Raw genomic sequence first — 13,387 nt, 5'->3', positions numbered from 1 at the left:
ACCTGAAGAGACGCATTGGAATCTATAACTAGTGTCACAGGAATGGTTCAAACCGTAGACAGTAAGAAGAGTCAGTCTTCTTGTACTTAAGTCGGCATTGTGCCTCTTGTATATAGTTCCGATGCAATTTCTGTGTTTCATCGTCTATAAGAAGTTCAGAGGGATATAGTAAACCTGAAGTGAAGCATCGGAATCTATAACTAGTGTCACAGGAATCGTTGAAATCATAGGCAGTAAGAGGAGGCAGTCTACTTGTACTTGAGTCGGCATTGTGCCTTTTGTATTTAATTCCGATGCAATTTCTGTGTTTCATCGTCAATAAGAAGGTCAGACGGATACAGTAAACATGAAGAGAAGCATCGGAATCTATAACTAGTGTCACAGGAATGGTTCAAATCATTGACAGTAGGAAGTGTCAGTTTTCTTGTACTTATGTAGGCATTGTGCCTCTTGTATATAATTCCGATGCTATATCTGTGTTTCATCAACAATAAGATTTTCAGAAGGATACAGTAAACCTGAAAAGAAGCATCAGAATCTATAACTAGTGTCACAGGAATGGTTCAAAACATAGACAGTAAGAAGAGTCAATTTTCTTGTACTTAAGTCGGCATTGTTCCCTTTCTATTTTTCCGATGCAATTTCTATGTTTCATCGTCAATAAGAAGGTCAGAGGGATACAGTAAACCTGAAGTGAAGCATCGGAATCGATAACTAGTGTCAAGGGCAAGGTTCAAAACATAGACAGTAAGAAGAGTCAGTTTTCTTTTTCTTAAGTCGCCGTTGTGCCTTTTGTATTTAATTCCGATGCAATTTCTGTGTTTCATCGTCAATAAGAAGGTCAGAGGGATACAGTAAACCTGAAATGAAGCATCGGAAACTATAACTAGTGTCACAGGAATGGTTCAAATCATTGACAGTAAGAAGTGTCAGTTTTCTTGTACTTATGTAGGCATTGTGCCTTTTGTATATAATTCCGATGCTATATCTGTGTTTCATCAACCATAAGATTTTCAGAAGGATACAGTAAACCTGAAAAGAAGCATCGGAATCTATAACTAGTGTCACAGTAATGGTTCAAAACATAGACAGTAAGAAGAGTCAATTTTCTTGTAGTTAAGTCGGCATTGTTCCCTTTCTATTTAATTCCGATGCAATTTCTATGTTTCATCGTCAATAAGAAGGTCAGAGGGATACAGTAAACCTGAAGTGAAGCATCGGAATCTATAACTAGTGACACAGGAATGGATCAAAACATAAACAGTAAGAAGAGTCAGTTTTCTTGTACTTAAGTCAGCATTGTGCCTTTTGTATTTAATTCCGAAACAATTTCTGTGATTCATCGTCAATAAGAAGGTCAGAGGGATACAGTAAACCTGGAGTAAAGCATCGGAATCTATAACTAGTGTCAAATGAATGGTTCAAAACATAGACAGTAAGAAGAGTCAGTTTTCTGGTACATAAGTCGGCGTTGTGCTTTTTGTATGTAATTCCGATGCAAATTCTGTGTTTCATCGCTAATAAGAAGGTCGGATGGATACAGTAAACCTGAAGTGAAGCATCGGACGCCATGCCTAGTGTCACATGACTGGTTCAAAACATAGACAGTAAGAAGAGTCTGTTCTCTTGTACTTAAGTCGGCTTTGTGCCTTTTGTATTTAATTCCGATGCAATTTCTGTGTTTCATCGTCAATAAGAAGGTCAGAGGGATACAGTAAACATGAAGAGAAGCATCGGAAACTATAACTAGTGTCACAGGAATGGTTCAAATCGTTGACAGTAAGAAGTGTCAGTTTTCTTGTACTTATGTAGGCATTGTGCCTTTTGTATATGATTCCGATGCTATATCTGTGTTTCATCAACAATAAGATTTTCAGAAGGATACAGTAAACCTGAAAAGAAGCATCGGAATCTATAACTAGTGTCACAGTAATGGTTCAAAACATAGACAGTAAGAAGAGTCAATTTTCTTGTAGTTAAGTCGGCATTGTTCCCTTTCTATTTAATTCCGATGCAATTTCTATGTTTCATCGTCAATAAGAAGGTCAGAGGTATACAGTAAACCTGAAGTGAAGCATCGGAATCTATAACTAGTGACACAGGAATGGATCAAAACATAGACAGTAAGAAGAGTCAGTTTTCTTTTACTTAAGTCAGCATTGTGCCTTTTGTATTTAATTCCGAAACAATTTCTGTGATTCATCGTCAATAAGAAGGTCAGAGGGATACAGTAAACCTGGAGTAAAGCATCGGAATCTATAACTAGTGTCAAATGAATGGTTCAAAACATAGACAGTAAGAAGAGTCAGTTTTCTGGTACATAAGTCGGCGTTGTGCCTTTTGTATGTAATTCCGATGCCATTTCTGTGTTTCATCGTCAATAAGAAGGTCAGAGGGATACAGTAAACCTGAAGTGAAGCTTCGGAATCTATAACTAGTGTCACAGGAAAGGTTCAAAACATAGACAGTAAGAAGAGTCAGTTTTCTTGTACTTAAGTCGGCATTGTGCCTTTTGTATTTAACTCCGATGCAATTTCTGTGTTTCATCGTCAATAAGAAGGTCAGAGGGATACAGTAAACCTGAAGTGAAGCATCGGAATCTATAACTAGTGTCACAGGAATGGTTCAAAACATAGACAGTATGAAGAGTCAGTTTTCTTGTACTTAAGTCGTCATTGTGCCTTTTGTATTTAACTCCGATGCAATTTCTGTGTTTTTGATCGTCAATAAGAAGGTCAGAGGGATACAGTAAACCTGAAGTGAAGCATCGGAATCTACAACTAGTGTCACAGGAATGGTTGAAAACATAGACAGTAAGAAGAGTCAATTTCCTTGTACTTAAGTCGGCATTGTGCCATTTGTATTTAACTCCGATGCAATTTCTGTGTTTCATCGTCAATAAGAAGGTCAGAGGGACACAGTAAAACTGAATTGAAGCATCGGAATCTATAACTAGAGTCACAGGAATGGTTCAAACATAGACAGTAAGAAGAGTCAGTTTTCTTGTACTTAAGTCGGCACTGTGCCTTTTGTATTTAATTCCGATGCAATTTCTGTGTTTCATCGTCAATAAGAAGGTCAGAGGGATACAGTAAACCTGAAGTGAAGCATCGGAATCTATAACTAGTGTCACAGGATTGGTTCAAACATAAACAGTAAGAAGAATCAGTTTTCTTGTACTTAAGTCGGCATTGTGCCTTTTCTATTTAAGTCCGATGCAATTTCTGTGTTTCATCGTCAATAAGAAGATCGGAGGGATACAGTAAACCTGAAGTGAAGCATCGGAATCTATAACTAGTGTCACCGGAATGGTTCAAATCATAGACAGTAAGAAGAGTCAGTTTTCTTGTACTTAAGTCGGCATTGTGCCTTTCCTATGTAATTCCGATGTAAATTCTGTGTCTCGTCGTCAATAAGACAGGCCAAGGAATACAGTAAACCTGAAGTGAAGCATCGGAGTCTAAAACCGGTTTCATAGAAAAGGTTCAAAACATAGACAGTAAGAAGAGCCAGTCTTCTTGTACTTGAGTCTGCATTTTGTCTTTTGTATTTAATTCCGATGCATTTTCTGTGTTTCATCGTCAATCAGACGGTCAGAGGGATACAGTAAACCTGAAGTGAAGCATCGGAATCTATAACTAGTGTCACAGCAATGGTTCAAAACATAGACAGTAAGAAGAGTCAGTTTTCTTGTACTTAGGTAGGCATTGTGCCTTTTCTGTTTAATTCCGATGCAATTTCCGTGTTTCGTCGTCAATAAGAATGGCCAAGGGATACAGTAAACCTGAAGTAAAGCTTCGGAATCTAAAACTGGTCCCATAGGAAAGGTTCAAATCATAGACAGTAAGAAGAGCCAGTCTTTTTGTACTTGAGGCGGCACTGTGTCTTTTGTATTTATTTCCGATGCAATTTCTCTGTTTCATCGTCAATAAGAAGGTCAGAGTGATACAGTAAACCTGAAGTGAAGCATAGGAATCCATATCTAGTGTCACAGGAATGTTTCAAAGCATAGACAGTAAGAAGTGTCAGTTTTCCTATAATTAAGTCGGCATTGTGCTTTTTGTATTTAATTCTGATGTAATTTCTGTGTTTCATCGTCAATAACAAGGTCAGAGGGAAACAGTAAACCTGAAGTGATGCATCGGAACCTATAACTAGTGTCACAGAAATGGTTCAAAACATAGACAGTAAGAAGAGTCAGTTTTCTTGTACTTAAGTCGGCATTGTGCCTTTTCTATGTAATTCCGATGCAATTTCTGTGTTTCGTCATCAATAAGAGGGGCCAAGGGATACAGTAAACCTGAAGTGAAGCATCGGAATCTAAAACCGGTCTCATAGGAAAGGTTCAAAACATAGACAGTAAGAGGAGCCAGTCTTTTTGTACTTCAGTCGGCATTGCGAATTTTTTCTTTAATTCCGATGCCATTTCAGTGTTTCATCGTCAGTAAGAAAGCCAGAGGGATACAGTAAAAGTGAAGAGAAGCATCGGAATCTATAACTAGTGCCACAGGAATTTTTCAAATCGGAGACAGTAAGAAGAGTCAGTCTTCTTGTACTTAAGCCGGCTTTGTGCCTTTTGTTTGTATTCCGATGCAATTTCTGTGTGTCATCGTCAATATGAAGGTCAGAGGGATACAGTAAACCTGAAGTGAAGCATCGGAATCTATAACTAGTGTCACAGGAATGGTTCAAAGCATAGACAGTAAGAAGAGTCAGTTTCCTTGTACTTAAGTCGGCATTCTGCCTTTTGTATTTAATTCCGATGCAATTTTTGTGTTTCATCGTCAATAAGAAGGTCAGAGGGATACAGTAAACCTGAAGTGAAGCATCGGAATCTATAACTAGTGTTTTAGGACTGGTTCAAAACATAGACAGTAAGATGTGCCAGCCTTCTTGTACTTGAGACGGCACTGTGCCTTTTGTATTTACTTCCGACGCAATTTCTGTGTTTCATCGTCAATACGAAGGTCAGAGGGATACAGTTAACCTGAAGTGAAGCATCGGAATCTATAACTAGTGTCACAGGAATGGTTCAAAACATAGACAGTGAGATGAGCCAGCCTTCTTGCACTTGAGTCGGCATTGTGCCTTTTGTATTTAATTCCGATGCAATTTCTGTGTTTCATCATCAATAAGAAGGTCCGAGGGATACAGTAAACCTGAAGTGAAGCATCGGAATATATAACTAGTGTCACAGGAATGGTTCAAAACATAGACAGTAAGAAGAGTCAGTTTTCTTGTACTTAAGTCGGCATTGTGCCTTTTGTATTTAATTCCGATGCAATTTCTTGGTTTCATTGTCAATAAGAAGGTCAGAGGGATGCAGTAGACCTAAAGTGAAGCATCGTAATCTATACCTAGTGTCACAGGAATGGTTCAAAACATAGACAGTAAGAAGAGTCAGTTCTCATGCACGTAAGTCGGCATTGTGCCTTTTGTATTTACTTCCGACGCAATTTCCGTGTTTCATCGTCAATAAGAAGGTCGGAGGGATACAGTAAACCTGAAGTGAAGCATCAGAATCTATAAATAGTGTCACAGGAATGGTTAAAGCATAGTAAGAAAAGAGTTTTCTTGTACTTAAGTCGGCATTCTGACATTGTATTAATTTCCGATGCAATTTCTGTGTTTCATCGTCAATAAGAAGGTCCAAGGGATACAGTAAACCTGAAGTCAAGCATAGTAATCTAAAACTGGTCTCACAGGAAAGGTTGAAGACATTGACAGTAAGAAGAGCCAGTCTTCCTGTACATGAGTTGTCAAAGTGCCTTTTGTATTTATTTCCAATGCAATTTCTGTGTTTCATCGTCAATAAGAAGGTCAGAGGGATACAGTAAACCTGAAGTGAAGCATCGGGATCTATAACTAGTGTCACAGGAATGGTTCAAAGCATAGACAGTAAGAAGAGTCAGTTTTCTTATAATTAAGTCGGCATTGTGCATTTTATATTTAATTCCGATGCAATTTCTGTGTTTCATCGTCAATAAGACGGTCGCAGGGATACAGTAAACCTGCAGTGAAGCATCGGAATGTATAACTAGTGTAACAGGAGTGGTTCAAAACATAGACAGTGAGAAGAGTCAGTTTTCTAGTACTTAAGTCGGCATTGTGCCATTTCTATTTAATTCCGAAGCAATTTCTGTGTTTCGACGTCAATGAGAAGGGCCAAGGGATACAGTAAACCTGAAGCGAAACATCGGAATCTAAAACCGGTCTCACAGGAAAGGTTCAAACATAGACAGTAAGAGGAGCCAGTCTTCTTGTACTTGAGTCGGCATTGTGCCTTTTGTATTTAATTCCGATGCAATTTCTGTGTTTCATCGTCAATGAGAAGGTCAGTAGGATACAGTAAACCTGAAGTGAAGCATCGGAATCTATATCTAGTTTCACAGGAATGGTTCAAAACGTAGACATTAAGAAGAGTCAGTCTTCTTGTACTTAAGTCGGCATTGTGCCTTTTGCTTGTATTCCGATGCAATTTCTGTGTTTCATGGTTAATAAGATGGTCAGAGGGATACAGTAAACCTGAAGTGAAGCATCGTAATCTATAACTAGTGTCACAGGAATGGTTCAAAACATAGACAGTAAGAAGAGTCAGTTTTCTTGTACATAAGTCGGCATTGTGCCTTTTCTATTTAATTCCGATGCAATTTCTGTGTTTCATCGTCAATAAGAAGGTTGGAGGGATACAGTAAACCTGAAGTGAAGCAGCGGAATCTATAACTAGAGTCACAGGAATGGTTCAAAACATAGACAGTAAGTAGAGTCAGTTTACTTGTACTTAAGTCGGCATTGTGCTTTTTGTATTTAATTCCAATGCAATATCTGTGTTTCATCGTCAATGGGTAGGTCAGAGTGATACAGTAAACCTGAAGTGAAGCATCGGAATCAATAACTAGTGTCACAGGAATGGTTCAAATCATAGACTGTAAGAAGAGTCAGTTTTCTTGTACTTAACCCGGCATTGAACCTTTTCAATTTAATTCCGATGCATTTTCTGTGTTTCGTCGTCAATAAGAATGGCCAAGGGATACAGTAAACCTGAAGTGAAGGATCGGAATCTAAAACCGGTGTCATAGGGAAGGTTCAATGCATAGACAGTAAGAAGAGCCAGTCTTTTTGTACTTGAGGCGGCATTGTGTCTTTTGTATGTAATTCCGATGCAATTTCTGTGTTTCATCGTCAATAAGAAGGTCAGAGAGATACAGTAAACCTGAAGTGAAGCATCCGAATCTATAACCGGTCTCACAGGAAAGTTTCAAAACATAGACAGTAAGAAGGGCCAGTCTTCTTGTACTTGAGTCTGCATTGTGCCTTTTGTATTTAATTCCGATGCAATTTCTGTGTTTCATCGGCAATAAGACCGTCAGAGGGATACAGTAAACCTGAAGTGAAGCATCGGAATCCATAACTAGTGTCACCGGAATGGTTCAAAACATAGACAGTGAGAAGAGTCAGTTTTCTAGTACTTAAGTCGGCATTGTGCCTTTTCTATTTAATTCCGAAGCAATTTCTGTGTTTCGACGTCAATGAGAAGGGCCAAGGGATACAGTAAACCTGAAGTGAAGCATCAGAATCTATAAATAGTGTCACAGGAATGGTTAAAGCATAGTAAGAAAAGAGTTTTCTTGTACTTAAGTCGGCATTGTGACATTGTATTTATTTCCGATGCAATTTCTGTGTTTCATCGTCAATAAGAATGTCAGATGGATACAGTAGACCAGAAGTGAAGCATCGGAATCTATAACTAGTGTCACAGGAATGGTTCCAAACATAGACAGTAAGAAGAGTCCGTTTTCTTGTACTTTAGTCGGAATTGGGCCTTTTCTATTTAATTCCGATGCAATTTCTGTGTTTCATCGTCTATAAGAATGTCAGAGGGATACAGTAAACCTGAAGCGAAGCATCGGAATCTATAACTAGTGTCACAGGAATGGTTCAAATCATAGACAGTAAGGAGAGTCAGTTTTCTTGTACTTACGTCGGCATTGTGCCTTTTGTGTTTAATTCCGATGCAATTTCTGTGTTTCATCGTCAATAAGAATGTCAGATGGATACAGTAGACCAGAAGTGAAGCATCGGAATCTATAACTAGTGTCACAGGAATGGTTCAAACATAGACAGTAAGAAGAGTCAGTTCTCATGTACCTAAGTCGGCATTGTGCCTTTTGTATTTAAATCCGATGCAATTTCTGTGTTTCATCGTCAATAAGAAGGCTCGGGGGATACAGTAAACCTGAAGGGAAGCATCGGAATGTATAACTACTGACACACGAATGGTTCAAAACATAGACAGTAAGAAGAGTCAGTTTTCTTGTTCTTAAGTCGGCATTGTGCGTAATCTATTTCATTCCGATGCTATTTCTGTTTTTATCGTCAATAAGAATGTCAGAGGGATACAGTAAACCTGAAGTGAAGCATCGGAATCTATAACTAGTGTCACAGAAATGGTTCAAAACATAGACAGTAAGATGAGCCAGCCGCCTTGTACTTGAGTCGGCATTGTGCCTTTTGTATTTAATTCCGATGCAATTTCTGTGTTTCACCGTCAATAAGAAGGTCAGAGGGATACAGTAGACCTGAAGTGAAGCATCGTAATCTATACCTAGTGTCACAGGAATGGTTCAAAACATAGACAGTAAGAAGAGTCAGTTCTCATGTACGTAAGTCGGCATTGTGCATTTTGTATTTACTTCCGATGCAATTTCCGTGTTTCATCGTCAATAAGAAGGTCGGAGGGATACAGTAAACCTGAAGTGAAGCATCAGAATCTATAAATAGTGTCACAGGAATGGTTAAAGCATAGTAAGAAAAGAGTTTTCTTGTACTTAAATCGGCATTGTGACATTGTATTTATTTCCGATGCAATTTCTGTGTTTCATCGTCAATAAGAAGGTCCAAGGGATACAGTAAACCTGAAGTCAAGCATCGGAATCTAAAAGTGGTCTCACAGGAAAGGTTCAAAACATTGACAGTAAGAAGAGCCAGTCTTCCTGTACATGAGTTGTCAAAGTGCCTTTTGTATTTATTTCCGATGCAATTTCTGTGTTTCATCGTCAATAAGAAGGTCAGAGGGATACAGTAAACCTGAAGTGAAGCATCGGGATCTATAACTAGTGTCACAGGAATGGTTCAAAGCATAGACAGTAAGAAGAGTCAGTTTTCTTATAATTAAGTCGGCATTGTGCATTTTATATTTAATTCCGATGCAACTTCTGTGTTTCATCGTCAATAAGACGGTCACAGGGATACAGTAAACCTGCAGTGAAGCATCGTAATGTATAACTAGTGTAACAGGAGTGGTTCAAAACATAGACAGTGAGAAGAGTCAGTTTTCTAGTACTTAAGTCGGCATTGTGCCTTTTCTATTTAATTCTGAAGCAATTTCTGTGTTTCGACGTCAATGAGAAGGGCCAAGGGATACAGTAAACCTGAAGCGAAGCATCGGAATCTATAACTAGTGTCACAGGAATGGTTCAAATCATAGACAGTAAGGAGAGTCAGTTTTCTTGTACTTACGTCGGCATTGTGCCTTTTGTGTTTAATTCCGATGCAATTTCTGTGTTTCATCGTCAATAAGAATGTCAGATGGATACAGTAGACCAGAAGTGAAGCATCGGAATCTATAACTAGTGTCACAGGAATGGTTCAAACATAGACAGTAAGAAGAGTCAGTTCTCATGTACCTAAGTCGGCATTGTGCCTTATGTATTTAAATCCGATGCAATTTCTGTGTTTCATCGTCAATAAGAAGGCTCGGGGGATACAGTAAACCTGAAGGGAAGCATCGGAATGTATAACTACTGACACACGAATGGTTCAAAACATAGACAGTAAGAAGAGTCAGTTTTCATGTACTTAAGTCGGCATTGTGCGTAATCTATTTCATTCCGATGCTATTTCTGTTTTTATCGTCAATAAGAATGTCAGAGGGATACAGTAAACCTGAAGTGAAGCATCGGAATCTATAACTAGTGTCACAGAAATGGTTCAAAACATAGACAGTAAGATGAGCCAGCCGCCTTGTACTTGAGTCGGCATTGTGCCTTTTGTATTTAATTCCGATGCAATTTCTGTGTTTCACCGTCAATAAGAAGGTCAGAGGGATACAGTAAACCTGAAGTGAAGCATCGGAATCTATAACTAGTGTCACAGGAATGGTTCAAAACATAGACAGTAAGAAGAGTCAGTTTTCTTGTACTTAAGTCGGCATTCTGCATTTTGTATTTAATTCCGATGCAATTTCTGTGTTTCGTCGTCAATAAGAAGGTCAGAGGGATACAGTAATCCTGAAGTGAAGCATCGGAATCTATAACTAGTGTCTCAGGAATGGTTCAAAACATAGACAGTAAGATGAGCCAGCCTTCTTGTACTTGAGACGGCACTGTGCCTTTTGTATTTACTTCCGACGCAATTTCTGTGTTTCATCGTCAATACGAAGGTCAGAGGGATACAGTTAACCTGAAGTGAAGCATCGGAATCTATAACTAGTGTCACAGGAATGGTTCAAAACGTAGACAGTAAGATGAGCCAGCCTTCTTGCACTTGAGTCGGCATTGTGCCTTTTGTATTTAATTCCGATGCAATTTCTGTGTTTCATCATCAATAAGAAGGTCCGAGGGATACAGTAAACCTGAAGTGAAGCATCGGAATATATAACTAGTGTCACAGGAATGGTTCAAAACATAGACAGTAAGAAGAGTCAGTTTTCTTGTACTTAAGTCGGCATTGTGCCTTTTGTATTTAATTCCGATGCAATTTCTTGGTTTCATTGTCAATAAGAAGGTCAGAGGGATACAGTAGACCTGAAGTGAAGCATCGTAATCTATACCTAGTGTCACAGGAATGGTTCAAAACATAGACAGTAAGAAGAGTCAGTTCTCATGTACGTAAGTCTTCATTGTGCCTTTTGTATTTACTTCCGATGCAATTTCCGTGTTTCATCGTCAATAAGAAGGTCGGAGGGATACAGTAAACCTGAAGTGAAGCATCAGAATCTATAAATAGTGTCACAGGAATGGTTAAAGCATAGTAAGAAAAGAGTTTTCTTGTACTTAAGTCGGCATTGTGACATTGTATTTATTTCCGATGCAATTTCTGTGTTTCATCGTCAATAAGAAGGTCCAAGGGATACAGTAAACCTGAAGTCAAGCATCGGAATCTAAAACCGGTCTCACAGGAAAGGTTCAAACATAGACAGTAAGAGGAGCCAGTCTTCTTGTACTTGAGTCGGCATTGTGCCTTTTGTATTTAATTCCGATGCAATTTCTGTGTTTCATCGTCAATGAGAAGGTCAGTAGGATACAGTAAACCTGAAGTGAAGCATCGGAATCTATATCTAGTTTCACAGGAATGGTTCAAAACGTAGACATTAAGAAGAGTCAGTCTTCATGTACTTAATTCGGCATTGTGCCTTTTGCTTGTATTCCGATGCAATTTCTGTGTTTCATGGTTAATAAGATGGTCAGAGGGATACAGTATACCTGAAGTGAAGCATCGTAATCTATAACTAGTGTCACAGGAATGGTTCAAAACATAGACAGTAAGAAGAGTCAGTTTTCTTGTTCTTGTGTCGGCTTTGTGCTTTTCTATTTAATTCCGATGCAATTTCTATGATTCGTCATCAATAAGAAGGTCCAAGGGATACATTAAACCTGAAGTCAAGCATCAGAATCTAAAACTGGTTTCACAGGAAAGGTTCAAAACATAGACAGTAAGAAGAGCAAGTCTTCTTGTACTTGAGTCGGCATTGTGCCTTTTGTATTTCATTCCGATGCAATTTCTGTGTTTCATCGTCAATAAGAAGGTCAGAGGGATACAGTAAACCTGAAGTGAAGCATCGGAATCCATAACTAGTGTCACCGGAATGGTTCAAAACATAGACAGTGAGAAGAGTCAGTTTTCTAGTACTTAAGTCGGCATTGTGCCTTTTCTATTTAATTCCGAAGCAATTTCTGTGTTTCGACGTCAATGAGAAGGGCCAAGGGATACAGTAAACCTGAAGTGAAGCATCAGAATCTATAAATAGTGTCACAGGAATGGTTAAAGCATAGTAAGAAAAGAGTTTTCTTGTACTTAAGTCGGCATTGTGACATTGTATTTATTTCCGATGCAATTTCTGTGTTTCATCGTCAATAAGAAGGTCCAAGGGATACAGTAAACCTGAAGAGAAGCATCGGAATCTAAAACCGGTCTCACAGGAAAGGTTCAAACATAGACAGTAAGAGGAGCCAGTCTTCTTGTACTTGAGTCGGCATTGTGCCTTTTGTATTTAATTCCGATGCAATTTCTGTGTTTCATCGTCAATGAGAAGGTCAGTAGGATACAGTAAACCTGAAGTGAAGCATCGGAATCTATATCTAGTTTCACAGGAATGGTTCAAAACGTAGACATTAAGAAGAGTCAGTTTTCTTGTACTTAAGTCGTCATTGTGCCCTTTCTACTTAATTCAAATGCAGTTTCTGTGTTACGTCGTCAATAACACGGTCAGAGGGATACAGTAAACCTGAAGTGAAGCATCGGAATCTAAAACCGGTCTTACAGGAAAGGATCAAAACATACACAGAAAGAAGGGTCAGTTTTCTTGTACTTAAGTCGGCATTGTGCCTTTTCTAATTCATTCCGATGCAGTTTCTGTGTTTCATCGTCAATAAGAAGGGCGGAGGGATACAGTAAAGCAGAAGTGAAGCATCGGAATCTATAACTAGTGTCACAGGAATGGTTCAAAACATAGACAGTAAGAAGACTCAGTTTCCTTGTGCTTAAGTCGGCATTGTGCCTTTTGTATTTAATTCCGATGCAATTTCTGTTTTTCATCGTCAATAAGAATATCCAAGGCTTACAGTAAACCTAAAGTCAAGCATCGGAATCTTAAACTTGTCTCACAGGATAGGTTCAAAATATAGACAGTAAGAAGAGCCAGTCTTCTTGTACTTGAGTCATCATTGTGCCTTTTGTATTTATTTCCGATGCAATTCCTGTGTTTCATCGTCAATAAGAAGGTCAGAGGGATACAGTAAACCTGAAGTGATGCATCGGAATCCATAACTAATGTCACAGGAATGGTTCAAAGCATAAAGAGTAAGAAGTGTCAGTTTTCTTATAATTAAGTCGGCATTGTGCCTTTTGTATTTAATTCCGATGCAATTTCTGTGTTTCATCTTCAATAGGAAAGTCAGAGGGATACAGTAAACCTGAAGTGAAGCATCGGAATCTGTAACTAGTGGCACAGGAATGGTTCAAAACATAGACAGTAAGGAGAGTCAGTTTGCTTGTACTTACGTCGGAATTGTGCCTTTTCTGTTTAATTCCGATGCAATTTCTGTGTTTAATCGTCAATAAGAACGTCAGATGGATACAGTAGACCAGAAGTGAAGCATCGGAATCT

Source organism: Schistocerca americana, unplaced genomic scaffold, assembly GCF_021461395.2.
Source record: "Schistocerca americana isolate TAMUIC-IGC-003095 unplaced genomic scaffold, iqSchAmer2.1 HiC_scaffold_24, whole genome shotgun sequence".
Lineage (NCBI taxonomy): Eukaryota > Metazoa > Arthropoda > Insecta > Orthoptera > Acrididae > Schistocerca > Schistocerca americana.
The sequence above is the reverse complement of the archived record's forward strand: the minus strand, read 5'-3'. Positions refer to the sequence as shown.